The sequence below is a fragment of the Chelonoidis abingdonii genome, chromosome 11, assembly GCF_003597395.2.
Source record: "Chelonoidis abingdonii isolate Lonesome George chromosome 11, CheloAbing_2.0, whole genome shotgun sequence".
In the NCBI taxonomy this organism is placed as follows: Eukaryota; Metazoa; Chordata; order Testudines; family Testudinidae; genus Chelonoidis; species Chelonoidis abingdonii.
The window spans coordinates 32,188,894-32,203,442 of NC_133779.1; the positions used below are offsets into that span (position 1 = coordinate 32,188,894).

Below are 14,549 nucleotides of genomic sequence, written 5' to 3' on the forward strand. Positions count from 1 at the left end.
CAGGCTCCTAGGCCGGTGCAGCCACTGCCTCCTCCCCTCGCTCCGAGCGGCCCGCGGCGGATGTGACAGCAGCGCAGCCCGCACTGGAAGTGACGCCTCCTCCCGAGTCCTGCTCGCTGCAAAGCCCCCGGGGAAGGAGGAGCAGGAGCCTGGTGCACAGGGAAGGGGGCTGCGTGCTCCACGGACTGCTGCAACGACACCCCACCTGCGCCCATGCTGCAGTGTGTGCAGCGGGGTGCATGCTTCATTGCTTCGTGCATGTCGGATGCATACTTCACAAACTGCAGCAATCCCCCTTCCCCCCTCCCGGGTTTGCATGGCTGCTATTTCCGTGCTTAATTGGATGAACTATTCACCCCACCCTTCGCAAGCTCCAGCTTGCTTCATTTGCGGCAGCGAACTCCTTGTAGGCTAGGTGCATGCTTTGTGCTTGGATCCCCCACCGCACCCAGCCCTGTGCAAAATGGGGCGGCGAGGTATTCACACTTCATGCGCTGTCTGTAGTGACACTCTCCCCACTTCCTTATTTGCAGGCTGCGCACGAGGTTGGGGCTTCTTGTACAGGAACATGGGTGACAGAGGCTGCAGTTTCCCTCAAGCGGCATTAAAAACTCCTCGGATCTCGGATTAGCAAGAAGAGGCCACTTCACCCACGTGGTGAGCTGGGAGGGTTCAGGTGAGGTGACCTGTCCCATTCCGAGCACACTGGGTGTATCTCCTGTGCCACGGGTCCTTGATGAACCAGAGATAAAACAACAACCCTGAGCAACTTCCCAGAGTTTTTCATAGGTGGATCTCAAAGTGCTTCACAGAATGGGAAACTGAGGCACCTGGGTGCGTGTCAGAGCCAGAGCTAGAATCCAGGTGGCAATGTAGACAGGAGTCTGGGTTCTCTTCCTGGTTCTGCTGTGCCACCCTGGACCAGTCACTTCTCCGCCTCTCCTGTATGTCATGTCTATTTCGGGGGTGAGCTCTTGGGGACAGGTACTGTCTCTTACTACCTGGATGTATGGCACCCTGCACAACCGGGCCTCGAAGAGCTACCATAACACCGACAACAGCTCTCCTGGTCCGGTACCCTATCTCCTAACGCCCAATCAATAACAGGTTCTACCTCTGGTGCTTAACCGGCCCCTGCGTTACCCCAATATCGGAGCACCTCCCAGTCTTTAACATACGCCAGGCAGGGCAACGATCCCCCTTGAACCAATGGGGGGAGCCAAGACACAGGGAGACGACGTGACGTGTCCGAGGGCCATGCAAACAATCTGCGACAGAGCAGTAATTTGACCCCTGATCTCCCACTTCCTAGACTAGCTCCCTACCCAGCCTTCGCCACTCATGCAGGAGTGATCCAGTTGTACTATGCGTGTCAACCTATTTTGGCGTTTTAATTTGCATGCTCCAGAGAGGCTCTGCTGTGCCACAGCCCCAGTGATCTTAGCATGATCCACCCGGGCGCCACCTGGATGGCACCGCAGCAGTGGATGGCAAAGGTCCCATTATTTTAGCAGGGATGTTGGGTCCTCTCAGCTCTGCGCGCAGACGGCTGTTTTCAGAGCCAGGAATAACATAAAGCTTCCAAAGAGGAAGCCTTATTTGTAAAAGTAACAGAGCAGTAAACTCAGGGCACGCACACACGGCGTTGGGGCCGATCAAATAGCCTCGCATCGCATGGGCATGTGGCTAGGATTCTTCAGGTGTGGCTACACCAGAGAGTTGCACTAGTTTAGCTTCAGTGGGTTTTATAATCACTGTAGTGAAATCAGTGAATATCCCTGTATGGACGCTCTTACTTCGGTTTGACGGCAGCTTAGTGGGGAGGCCATGCGACCTAGTGGACAGAGACTGGGACACAGGAGACCTACATTCTATTCCTGGCTCTGCTGCTGGGTGACCTTGCGCAAGTGACTGCCTTTTCTGTGCCTCAGTTTCCCCATCTGTAAAATGGGGATCATGATACTGACCTTGTTTGTAAAGTGCTTTGAGTGCAGCTGATGAAAACCTGTATAAGAGCCCAGGACAGAAAACTTGACAGTGCTGCTGAGACCACAGCCTATCGTGCTAAGCAATATTGGCCTCGTACTCCATGCCTGCAGTTGTCTCTTGACTCATACTTAGATCGTAAGCTCCTTGGGGGCAGGGACTGTCCCTTTGCTCTGCGTTTGTAATAATAATGCCAACAATATGTAAGAAGAAGAAGGATATAAGCCACTCAAACTGAAATAGGGGTCTCCCCACAGCATTTTGCCCCAGTCTAAATCAGTTTACATTCACCCCTTGTAGTTTAACTGCTGCAGCTTCCCCCTGCAGACCAGCTCTTACTACAACCCAATGTGTCTAAACCATTTTAAAAAGTCACTCCACTTAATAAGCCTCAGGCATCTGGTTCAAATGTTGACACCAGGAAGTGCAGGTGTTTAAAATATTCAGAGCCTGATTCTCAGTTACGCTAAGGCCCCTGGATGCCAATCTGGCAATGCAAAGGAGCCTTAACGTGAGTGGATTTTGGTCCCAGGGCTCTAAACCAGCCCTGCCTCCAGTCCCCAGCATAGGGGCATATCAGGGGCATGGCTAGAGTGCTCTGCACTGTGGCTGTTCTCAGCTCCCTGTGGCCTATAGGAAGTAGAGCATAAGTTAGAGCAGCTTGAGGGCTGCTCTAATTACACCAGAAGCTAAACAGGTCCTAGAATACAGGGAGTGCAAAGGTGATGTAAGGTCACCTTTGCCTTTCCCCTACCCTTCCATCCCTGCCTTACATGCAGTGAGGGAAGAACTGAGATCCGGGGCCTGAATGTGCAGATTCGTAACTTTTCTATGTCCCATTATAAAACCCGAGGTGCCCCCTTCACAGGGGTTGGATATTTAGAGTGCTCCAGCTGTCATGACAACCAGAATGGGCATCAGTCTAGACCTTCCTGAAAATCACCCTTTCCAGCACCTCCAGTGGCAGCCTAGTTCACGTCCAGCAGCCACATCCTGAGCGCTGGCAGAGCCCGTTACCCAGTGGGCATTGCACAGGGTAGGAGGGGACTGGGGTGCTGGGCCTGTGGGTATGAGGAGCACACAGGGTGGGTCGAGTGCAAAAATCATTCACAAGCTTCAGAAGGCAGAGCTACGCTGCCGCCAGTGGCTGAAATCACAGCTTCCAGCCTGGAGGATCACAGTGCAGCCAAGGTATGTGAGCCTCTGCTCTAACCACACCCTCAGAAGGGTGCATCTTTACTGCAAGGCTTTGCCCTTAACCCAGCTCCCGTCCACACACGAATCCCTCTGACCCAAATGGAGTGGTGCTTTCAACCCAGGCTAGCTGGCCCGGTGGAGGGGATAGGCCAACCCGTGGGTGTTGCTTTCACTAGGGCTGGTAACTCCACCCCATTGTGCAGTGAGGATGCAGGGTAAACCACCTGAGTGTGATAGTCCTCCAAGCACCTTCCCACAATTCCCCATGTGCCCAAAAGACCAAGTTCTCCCTCAGTTCACTAGGAAAGAGTCACAGGGTAGCTCAGTCTATTGCCCGGGGATATAGCCCCACAAGTCCTAGCAGCACACACTGGCAAGTGGCCAGTACCAGCTGCTTCAGCGCGAGGTGCAAGAAACCCCTCAGTGGACATATATGGAATAATCTGCCCATGGGGGGGCATTACTTCCTGACCACTGCGGCCAATTAAGGCTCCGAAGCATGAAGGTGTGTTTCTTATAATCTCCCATTGAATGGGATGGTGGCTGCTCTATTTTTTTAAAATGTTTTTTGTTCCTGAAACTCTGTTTTTCATCAAAGAAATTTCACCCACCTCTAGTCCCCACCCATCCTGCTGGGCCAGCCCACCAAGCCCCCTTCTGTCTTCCTGGCTCTTCACCCACCACCCCCACTAGCCCCATTCTGACTGCTCCTCAGTGTGAATCCTGACCTGATTCGACCCATCTCCCCACTGCTGGCCTGCTGAGGGAGCTGTCAGGGACGGCATCATGTCAGGAGATGGGGCAGTGCCCCAAACCCCTTTTCCCAGCATAGCCCTCCCTAGTGGAAGCCCCAGGGAACAACCTCCCTCCCTCCTCGGTGGCATCCACTTGGGAATTAACCAGCCTCCCAGATGCTGCTCAGTGCTTGCAAAGGGCTTTGATGCTCCCAGATGAAAGGAGAGCTACAGGCCTGCAGAACTGGTTACTGTCTTCCTTCTCTAGGGCTGGCCCAGGCTTGCAAACCCCACACACCTGCTGGTCCCAGCTCAGTGACGTGTCTATACCCCTCTCTGTTCACTCAGAGCCTCAACCTCATTTATAAACCTGAGTCTGATTTACCTCGAGTGACTAATTCAGTCTGGGTATAAAATGCAGGTCAGTCTGCTCACAGGCCCCCTCCATCCCCCAGCTGATCCCCTGCCAGCTGCCCCCATTACTAGCTGTGGGGGGCCACAGATCGCACCCAGAGCCAGCCCCAGGACCAGCTGGGGTCAAATGACCACGCAGACTAGGCCGAAGAGCTCCTCTTCCCAGAGATGAAAGTAAGCCGGGCTGGTCCGGCACAGCGTACAGGCAAGAGCCAATATACTGTGCTGGACCGTACTGGCTTCCACAGCAGGGATTTAAAGGGCTCTGGGCTCCCTGTGGCTGCGGGGAGCCCAGAGCCCTTTGAATCCCACCCGCAGCTCCAGCGGCTGGGCTGAGGCCAGGATTTAAAGGGCTCAGAGCTCCCTGCAGCGGCAGGAGCTCCAGGCCCTTTAAATCCCGGCCCCAGCCCAGCAAGGCTCGGGGCGGTGGGGATTTAAAGGGCCCGGAGCTCCACGGCAGCTGGAGTCCCGGGCCCTTTAATTTGCCCCTGAGCCTCGGGGGCTCCCAGCTACCTCTGCAGCTGGGAGCCCTGGGGTGATATAAAGGCCCTAGAGCTCCCAGCCACAGCCGGTGCCCCAGGGCCTTTAAATCTTGAGAGGCCCCGCCTCTTTCGGGTGAGGCCATGCCCCCCTCAGGACTCTGGCAGTACCAGTAAGTCCTGTAAGTTATTTTCACCCCTGCCTCTTCCCCGTTAAGGTGGTGACAATAAGGGTGACGCAGGGCGCTACACAGCCGGTCTAAGCGAGGCAGATGTGTCACAGCAGACGGGACCTGTAGCCCCAGCTGACCCAGAGGGGATTAACTGGCCTGGCAAACCCAGTCTGGAAACCGGCACACCTAGATGGAGCATGGAGCCAGCCAGACTTTGACAATAGGTTGGGATCTCCTGGCCTGGGGAAACACCCTCAGCAAACAGCAGAGGAACATTGGATCAATACAGACAAGGTGGCACCTGTCCTTGGAGTCTCTCAGCCGAAAGTGCTTGGTAAACATGTTAATAGAGTCTCACAACATCCCCTTGGGAAGGTGAGTTGCATTGGGCTGGCTGGGACTTCACGAAACAGAGACATTCCCTGAGCTGTGTGGTTATTAAAGATCCCATGATGCATTGCACCAGGGCAGCAGTTGAGCCAAGGCTCAGATTTTGCAGTGTGTTGTCCATGGGCTGCCTCCTGGCAGGCACGCTCCACCCTAGAGGGGGTGCATGTCGGTGGTGGGGGACGGGTGGTGTTACTCAGCGTGGCCACAGTCTTAAGGGCCTAAGCACTTTTTGCTCCCTGCTGTGAGCAGCACTGTACAGGATCGGGCCCATGGAGCGAGCCAGTTCCGTCACATTCGTTCCCTTCCACCCAGGGCAGAGAGGCCAACTTTGGAGCACGGCAGAGGCACCTCAGTGCGGTGCACCTCAGAGGCACCTCAGCGTGCTCTCCCCCACCCAAGCCAGATGGGAAGCTGGGAATTCCTATTACAGGCTGGTGGGTGAAGACAGGCTGAGAACCCGCCTCTGGTTCCCTCTTACTTGGCTGGCAGAGCGCACCCCCCCTCCCCCCGGCAGAGCCATGACTCAGAATGGAGGGTAAGGCCATGCTAGTCAGAGCAGGTTCTGCCCCTTCTCCAGCCACAGTGCTACAAGGCCTTGCACCCCCTTACTGCTGCAAACTGTACCAAGCAGGGTCGGTGGGGAGAGAGAATAGCTAGGTCCCGTTCCCTCTCCCGTATTGTTCCCCAGTGGCACAGCTCTTGCCGACACCCCAGCTGGCACCTCCCAGACACGTTCCTGCTCAGGCCTGGAGGTTGGCTGCCAGGAGAGCAGAAGGCAGAGTCCTCAGAAGAGGACAGCTTTGCACCAGCAAAGGGTGTGAGCAGGTGGTGACTACGACACCGCAGGCTGGAGGGGCTTCTGAGTCTAGTCTCTCTACAGGCTGGGATCCCTCGCCTGCCCTGGAACAAGGACACAGCCCCGTCCCACAGGAGGGATGGAGCTCGAAGCTGTAAAACGGCACCTGTGCTGATGGGGTTCGGGGAATGACGATGGCCCTTGGCCCTTCTCTAGCACCATCCTTCCACGGCTCTCAGAGCGTCGCACCAACAAGAATGAATCAGCCCCAGGGCTGGGTCATAGCGATGGCCCCATTCGACACGGGGCCACCCGAGCCCGGAGAGGGGATGTGACTTACATGAGGTCACCCCACGAGTCAGTAGCGGAGCCAGGAACAGAACCCAGGAGTCCGGACGCCCATGGCTTAAAATGGTCCAAAAAAAGTTGGGGGGGGGGGCGGGAAAGAATCATTGTCTCCGGCAAGGGAAGTGACATTGCATCTGCCTACCCCCCATCAGTTCTGTGCCCCTCGCACCTCAGCTCCTCGGGCAGCTGCTGGGATTCCTTGCCCCCCAGCCCTTCCCAGGTGGGTGCTGCAGGGAGAGGAGCCACCCGGTCCCCATTGCTCCCAGGAAGGGAGCAGGGAGCCGACTCACCCTGCACTGATGGGCTCTTTACCTCCCTCCTCTCCTGTGAGAACAGTGGGGGCTCGTGATTGCACCGCCTGCCTCTGATTGGCTGCACTACCCCAGGGGGTGGGGCAGTTGGGAAGGCAGCCAATCAGAGGGGGTTTTCCCGCAGGCCCGGCTGAAGTGTGCACCCCTCAGTGACTCAGCTCCAGTTGTAGAAACGTTATTTCTCATGGTCCTTGTGAGCTGGTGCCCTTAAGGCCCTGCCAGTGCCCCCGTCCTGTACATGAGCCACACAACTGCCCGCCCTGTGGTAACCAAAGCACCCTAACACACCCAGCCGAGGCTGCAGGGCCCCCTCAGCCCTTGGGCTCCAAAGGAAGAGCTGACACGTCTAAATGCCGTTATTTGCAGTTATTGGGCATCTCTGACTTAAGCTATTTACCTGGGCCAGGCTTTTCAAAGAGGAGGCCCTAAGTGATGTCCACAGGAGCTGCCAGTTCACCCAAAATCCTGGCACCAAAGGTGGGCGCTGAGCCCTTGGAAAGCTGGCCCTGGGCTCTGCCACGAAGACAAGACACCCAGCCTGTGTCAGACGACGCAGTCCTAATCCCTCTGCCAAGCTCCCAGCATCACAGATGGCAGGAGATCCCTTCCAGCTGGAGCTCAAGGGAAAGGTGACTTCCCCCAACCCCCAGCTCTGATCCCAACCCCATAGGGCTGGACCTGCCGCAAAGCAGTGAGGAATTGGCCTGGAGAGCGTGTTGAGCCCAATCTAGCCCCATGCACTTGCTGGGCTAAGAATGAGCACAGTAATAACAAGGCCTAACTGATATATAGCGCTTTTAAGCCAAGGAAGTCAGTATCAGATGGAGAGATGGAGGCACAGAGCGGGGAAATTATTTGCCCACAGTCGCCCAGGAGGCCAGTGGCAGAGCCAGGATTACACCCAGTTTCCTCAGTCCCAGGTGAGCACTTTATCCGCTAGACTACACTGTTTTGCACAGTGCAGCAATTGCAGCTGGGACTGAGCTGTTAGTCCAGCTCCCAAGGCCAGTGCAAGATCGTTCCTTGCAGCGTATCACCCTGGGCATTTTTTTTAGTCTAGTTTAGATTCAAAGGCTCAAGTCCTGCGGCTCCCACCACGTCCTCTGGGATGACTGCACCCCCTCCCAGTCTGCACCAGGAGGAAGTTTTTCCTGCTCTCTCACCAGGGCTGTCCTTAGGATTTATGGGGCCCTACGCAGTGGTACCCCTATGCCCAATGGCAGCCCAAGCTCACAGCCTGGAGGGTGTGGGGGAGGAGGGACGAGACAGCAAAGGATAATGAGATGCCCGGCCTCCCTCACTGTGGCGGAGAGTCATAGTTCCCCGTAGAGACCCCCATACCCTCTCCCTCATGCAGAATGGAAATGAAGGTACCTAATGAAAAGCACTAAAACTTGGGAATAAAAAATGTCAGTCACAGTCTTTTTGATATGCCCTGAAGTTTGTCAGAGATTTATGGTACGTCCAGACTACCCGCCGATACGGCGGGTAGCGATTGATTTATCAGGGATCGATATATCGTGTCTCATATATCGATCCCCGAATGCGCTCCCCGTTGACTCCGGAACTCCACCGGAGCGAGCAGCGATAGTGGAGTCGATGGGGGAGCCGCAGACGTCGCTCCCGCGCCATGAGGATGGGAGGTAAGTTGGAATAAGATACTTCGTAGCTGAAGTTGCGTATCTTACAGCAACACCCCACCCTAGTGTAGCCCAGGCCTTATTTGCAAAAGCTTCGTAGTAAGGGTGAGTCAGCTGTCCCGCTGAATACAACATTACATATAATGGAACACATGATGCAGCTCTTCTCTGTTTTACATTTTCTTAATCAGTATTTCTAACATGAATTTATATTTTAAATGTACTCTTAAACCTTAAGCCAACATTCCAGATTACTACATATTTAACTCACTGAACAGACATTATTTTAAATTAATCAGAGAGGTTTAGTGTGTTCATAACAATGTTCATTGTTTTTAGAAAAAAGGAACACTAATTTACTTTATCTGATATCCACAACAATAGACATGTTTATGAAATTTCACCAACTTTAAAAAAACATGTTTCCAAAGATTTTAGGTATAACAAGGATTTTATGTCTTACTAAGGTTCTGATTTTGCTGGAGGGTTCTCTTAAAACTAGTTCATCAGATAGTCAGAATTAAAGAAAGGGAAACTCTTTGTCCAGCTATCTGGAAGGGAAGGACTGTTGTCCCTTTAAGGGGTCTCGTCAGTCAGGAGTGTGGGGACAGGTGGTGAAGGGATGGACAGAAAGGCCAGGAAGACTTGGAAACATTTTCTTTTTAACTATAGTAATTAAAATGTGTGTTTTAGATAAGGGAGGTCTTCTGAAGGATTTATTTAAAAAAACTATATATCTGAAGATCCAAACATTTAAGGCTAAAGATGATTGTGCATCTAAAAGTCTATGCAAGCATTTTTTAGAGATGTGATTTTATAATCTACACCAGCTCACTAATGAAATATGTTTAAAGCAAATTTTAAACTAAGGTCCTGTAGACTGACATGTTCTGTGTAAATATTACATTAATGCACAACTGTTTTTGTCAGTAAAGTCAAAAACTGACAGTATAAAAGTTTATTTGGGCATAAGCTTTTGTGGGCATCTAATGAAGTGGGTTATAGCCCATGAAAGCTTATGCCCAAATAATTTGTTAGTCTCTAAGGTGCCACAAGGACTCCTCCTTGTTTTTGCTGATACAGACTAACAGGACTACCACTCTGAAACCTGTCAGTATATACCTGGGGGTTGGCAAATGCCTGTTAAATGGCTTCATTACCCCTTGAATGGCTCTTTAACAGTTTCAATGTTGTGCTAATAGGTCTCGCAGGCTGGAGGCTTTTTCACTTTTAACTACTAGATTCCCTCCCAAGAAAGACTCACCAGGCTGCAGCAGCCAGCTGTGGGAGCCTGCAGGAAGGGTCAGAACAGGGATAGGAAAACAAGGTGCGTGGGCGCTAAGACCCAGTGGTGCCCCAAATTTTCAGATGCCCTACGCAGCTGCCTATGTTGCCTATGCCTAAGGACGGCCCTGTCTCTCACCTACCTCTTCCTTTCATCCCATCGCCTCTAATTATATGCCCTCCGAACACCCTAAAATCATTCCTCCCTCACATCCGTCAGCACCTGGTCAGCCATCCCCCTTCAACCACACTGGCTGAAACACGTTTTTGCCTTTTGTAGATGGCATCTAGCCAGGCTCAGAAAAATGGGTTACACCCCGGGGCTATCCAAGGAGGGGCAGCTTATTACCTGGATTTCTGCAGCCAGGAAAAGAGAAACAGGCCCCGAGGCCTTTTAACTGATCACTCCCGCTGCTGCATTGGAGCAACACAGTGTCAGGGTCAAGGAGAAAATCCCATGCTCCAAACGGCTCATGAATCTAGCAGAGAGGCAGACAAGGACTAATGGCTGGATCCTGAAGTCAGATGCATTCAGAGTAGAAATCAGGCCCATGTTTGTCTCCGTGAGGGGAGGAACCACGGGAACAAACACCCAAGATTCTCCACGTCCTGCTCTGTTCAAGTCCCCGACACTGGGAGAGATGCTTTGGCCAAACACAAGTTATTGGGCTCAAGGCAGAGCTAACTGGGTGACATTCCCGTGTAGGAGGTCAGACTAGAAATCCCCAGCACTTTTCACTCAGAGATCTCAAAGATCTTCACAGAAGAGTGCCATCCTCATTTTACAGATGGGGAAACTGAGGTACAGAGAGGGTTTTCATAGATTCATAGACTTAAGGTCAGAAGGGACTATTATGATCTAGTCTGACCTCCTGTACAATGCAGGCCACAGAATCTCACCCACCCACTCCTGTAACAAACCCCTAACCTATGTCTGAGTTATTGAAGTCCTCAAATTGTGGTTTGAAGACCTCAAGGTGCAGAGAATCCTCCAGCAAGTGACCCGTGTCCCACGCTGCAGAGGAAGGCAAAAAACTCCAGGGCCTCTGCCAATCTGCCCTGCGAGGAAAATTCCTTCCCCGATCCCCAAATATGGTGATCAGTTAAACCGCTGAGCATGTGGGGCAAGACTCACCAGCCAGCACCCAGGAAAGAATTCTCTGTAGTAACTCAGATCCCACCTCATCTAACATCCCATCACAGACCACTGCATATTTACCTGCTAATAAAGATCAATTAATTGCCAAAAGGTCACCCCATATGCCGTTGGCAGAGCCAGGACTAGAATCAAGGTCTCAAGCCAGTGCACTAGCCCTTAGGCCACACTGCTTCTCGTTTGGCCTTACAATCTATGACTAATGCCTCTTCCCTTGTCTCCAAGTAAATTCATTTCCATTTATCAGGAGCAGAAAACCAACCCCCTTCTAAACCCAGAACTCATGCACCTGTGCTGGGTAAGCCTCTTGAAGGATTCACAATATCCACCCCCGCCCCACCTCTGAGTCCTTTGCTCTTAGAATGAGCTTCTCTCGAGGCGAGGGGAGAATGAGAATTAACCCTGACAGGGGATTAGAATCCCCTGACAAGGGGGCGGGGGGCAAACAGAGGAGAGCGAGGGAGACAGGGAAACTGGCGGACAGGACTCCTGGGTTCCTTTCCCAGCCCTGGGAATGGCTAGAGCAGGGAACCTGTCACTTGCTGTGAGAATGGGGCTCCTCACATCTCCTCCCTGTGCATCAGTTTCCCCAACGTTAAAGACGGGGGTGACAAGTGAGCTGCCTCTGTAAACCTCAGCTGAAATAAACTAGACAGCTGCCGAGGATTAATATAAACTGCTCACTGTGCATGGCTCTCAGGCATGGGCCCCAAATGCACCCTCCTCCCCGCACCCATCCTTGTCCCTTTCCACCAGAGGTGGCTGAGGCATCAACTTATCTTCAGCCCTGGGAGAACTAGGATGCAAAAAGGGTTTGTAACACTGGCAGAGACTCAGAAAATTGGAGTGAACAGAGAGGTGAGGAGAGATTAAACAGGGGAGACCTGAAGTCGGCATCTTCAGGCTCCCTCCCATAGGCCAAAAGGTGTTTAGATGGGGGTGCAGGACCAGGAGGATCAATAGATGTCAGGTCCAGAAGGCACCATTTTGATCATCTAACAAAGGCCAGAGAATTTCACCCTTTTGGTCTGCGTCTCATCCAGGGACTTTCCTGCGCAGCCACTTCCGAATGCCGCAGGGAGGAGCGCTGAGATGCTCAGTGCAGACAGCCTGTCAGGCAATTTTAGCAGCAAGCTGTGCTGAGCGTAATGCGTACAGCGACTGGTGGGTTCGGACAGCTTGTAACTCAGCCAGATCCAAATGGATCATTACAGAGCCAACAGCAGTGCCTCCCTGACACCACACATCACCTCCTAGTGAATTTCAAAGTCCTGCTGCCAATCACAATAGTGCTAAAGCTCTTCCAACAGTGGCTGGAAAATTGTATAATGGTAGATATTAGGCAGTCTTAGGACAAGGGACACTACTACAAAGCAAGGACTCCTCCAGCGTTCAGGCTGGACAATGGCAGGCAACTGATGATCAGATAAGTTGCCAAAGCTTCTCCTCTCCTGTTTCTGCTCTGCTTCATCTCTTCCCCAGCCGCTCTCTGGGGCTAGCTAGTGATGCAGCCTTTCCATTGTTTCTTGGCATTGTTCCTTTTTGGCCTTCCCAAATCACATGGAGGCACACCCCTCGAGAGAGTCTCTTTTCACCTGACCAGCTCCTCCACCACTGGGGAATTCCCCTTCTTGTCTTGCCTGTGAAAGCCATCAGCAACAATGTGTGGGCCTGATCTTTAGCTGGCACAAATTGGTGTCACTCCATTGACTTCCACCAGCCAAAGACGTGGCCCCGCAGCCCCTGCTGACGCTCCAGCCGGAGCTTGCTTAGTTTTTGGCATGGCCAGAAGCAGAGATTCACATTTGCAGGCTAAGGCACAAAAATAAAACATGGCCAGTTTCCTGAGATCGCTGGAGCAAAGGCCACCGAGGTCATCTCCCTGGGATGCCTTTTAGCTGCGGGATCACAGAGGCTGTATTGTACTTTGCCTTGACTACATGTGATTCACTAATGCCGGGCATTTGGAGCTGGGTTATCAGCTTTAGTGACAGGACACATGGGCCATTGAGCAGCCCAGGCAGGGTTAAAGGGAATCTCCTTGTGCCAGGGAAATGTTGGTCTGGACAGCTCCAGGTGGTGGCTCTAGGCCCAGCAGCATTCTGACACCCCCCTTCCTTTGCTTTCCCCAAGCACATTCCCTGGCAGCAAACGTCTGATGTGAGTGAGGCCCTGGACATGGACCCAGCTCCAGAAGCTCCCAGGTTGTCGACCAGACCCACAAAGGCCTAGCTCCTCAAAGGTACTGGGGCTCCTAACTCCCACTGATTTCCAGGGAAGCTGGGTGCCCAAATGCCTTTGAGGATCTGGGCCAAAGCTCCCACAGGACCCATACACACTTGAGCCCAAGGGCAGCATTTGGCCCTCAGCCATTTTCATCCACGCGAGGTGATTGCCACCAACCCCTTCCTCCCCTGGGACCCAGCCATTGCTTCCACATCCCCCATGGCGCTGTGAGTGACAGGTTATGGCAGCCTTGCTGTGATGGCCATGCTGGGAGCTGAGGAGCAGCAGATGGATCTCAGGCTCTGGCAGCAGGATACTGTGGAGCTCCAGCCTGCTCAGGGCCATGGGGAGCAGAGGAACACAAGCTGCGCCTTAGGTCATGATGCACCATGCTTCCAATGGCTTCCACCAGGCACCATGGATGGGCACCTCCAAGCACCATCCCTGCAAAGCATTCAGGCTACAGCACTACAGCGAGTGGCAGCTTGGCACTCACCTGGCAAGGCCTTGGTTAGGGTTGGGCAAGACAGGCAGGGAAGTTTCACTAACCCGTTGTAGCTTGTGTTCCTGGGCTCCAGACGCCTCTCGGGGTGTGTCTGCACCACAATCACGGGGTGTGACTGCAGCATGGGCAGATGCACCCAAGCTCACTTTAGCCCAGCTAGCTCGGGTATTCCACAGTAGGGGATGGAACAGCAAGTCAGGCACTTTAAAAGACAGCTACCAAGGCACGACTCATCATGCCCCACTCAGTGGCAGCAAAGCCCCTTTGACCTGAGACGCTGCTTTACAGCAGCCATCCCCAGCCACTGCTTGTGACGAGTCAGACCTGGAGATCATCTGAAAGTGAATGCTAAAGCAGAAGCATGATAGGGCCTGATTCTGAGCTCACTCGTGTCAGTCTAACGCTGCTGGCCCCCCACACCCCTTGCACATTGTCCCTCCATTTACATGAATGCAAAGTGGGTGTGTAAAACAAGTAAGAATGGCCATACAGGGTCAGACCAATGGTTCATCCAGCCCAGTATTCTGTCTCCCAACAGTGGCCAATGCCACATGACCCAGGGGGAATGAACAGAAATTCACAGGCAATTCAGAACGCCACCGTTTTAACAGTCACTTTACACAGCTCTAAATGACGCAAGGAACAAGGCAAAGAATCAGGCCTGCTGATTCCAGTGGAGCTACTCCTGATTTATGTTGGGGCAAGGGAGATAAGAAACAAGTGCAATGCATTTTGGGGAAAAGCCCACCCAGGTGCTCATCAGAATACCCGGCTCTTCTATGGCGCTTGTCACCTGGAGATCTCAAAGCGCGCTGCCAAAGATGACTGGAGATGAACAAGACAGTGGCACCCTTCATCACGCAGCTATTCCTGGGGTAGTCACCAGTTCACCCGCAAAACATCAGCTCAA

The 14,549-nt window shown here is 53.0% G+C and overlaps 1 long non-coding RNA gene across 5 annotated transcripts; it reads left to right on the plus strand.

Annotated features, from left to right (window-relative positions):
- The first annotated feature begins 23 nt into the window (after positions 1-23).
- Positions 24-7,996, plus strand: LOC116829439 (uncharacterized). 5 transcript variants are annotated; one of them, XR_012656802.1, is made up of 4 exons: positions 24-415; positions 534-676; positions 5,029-5,807; positions 6,062-7,996. It is a non-coding gene; the product is annotated as an uncharacterized LOC116829439 (long non-coding RNA). The 5 variants fall into 5 exon arrangements; XR_012656801.1 differs by having other exon boundaries at positions 24-221; XR_012656803.1 differs by lacking the exon at positions 24-415 and having other exon boundaries at positions 461-676; positions 5,029-5,362; positions 5,620-5,807.
- The last annotated feature ends 6,553 nt before the right edge of the window (positions 7,997-14,549 follow it).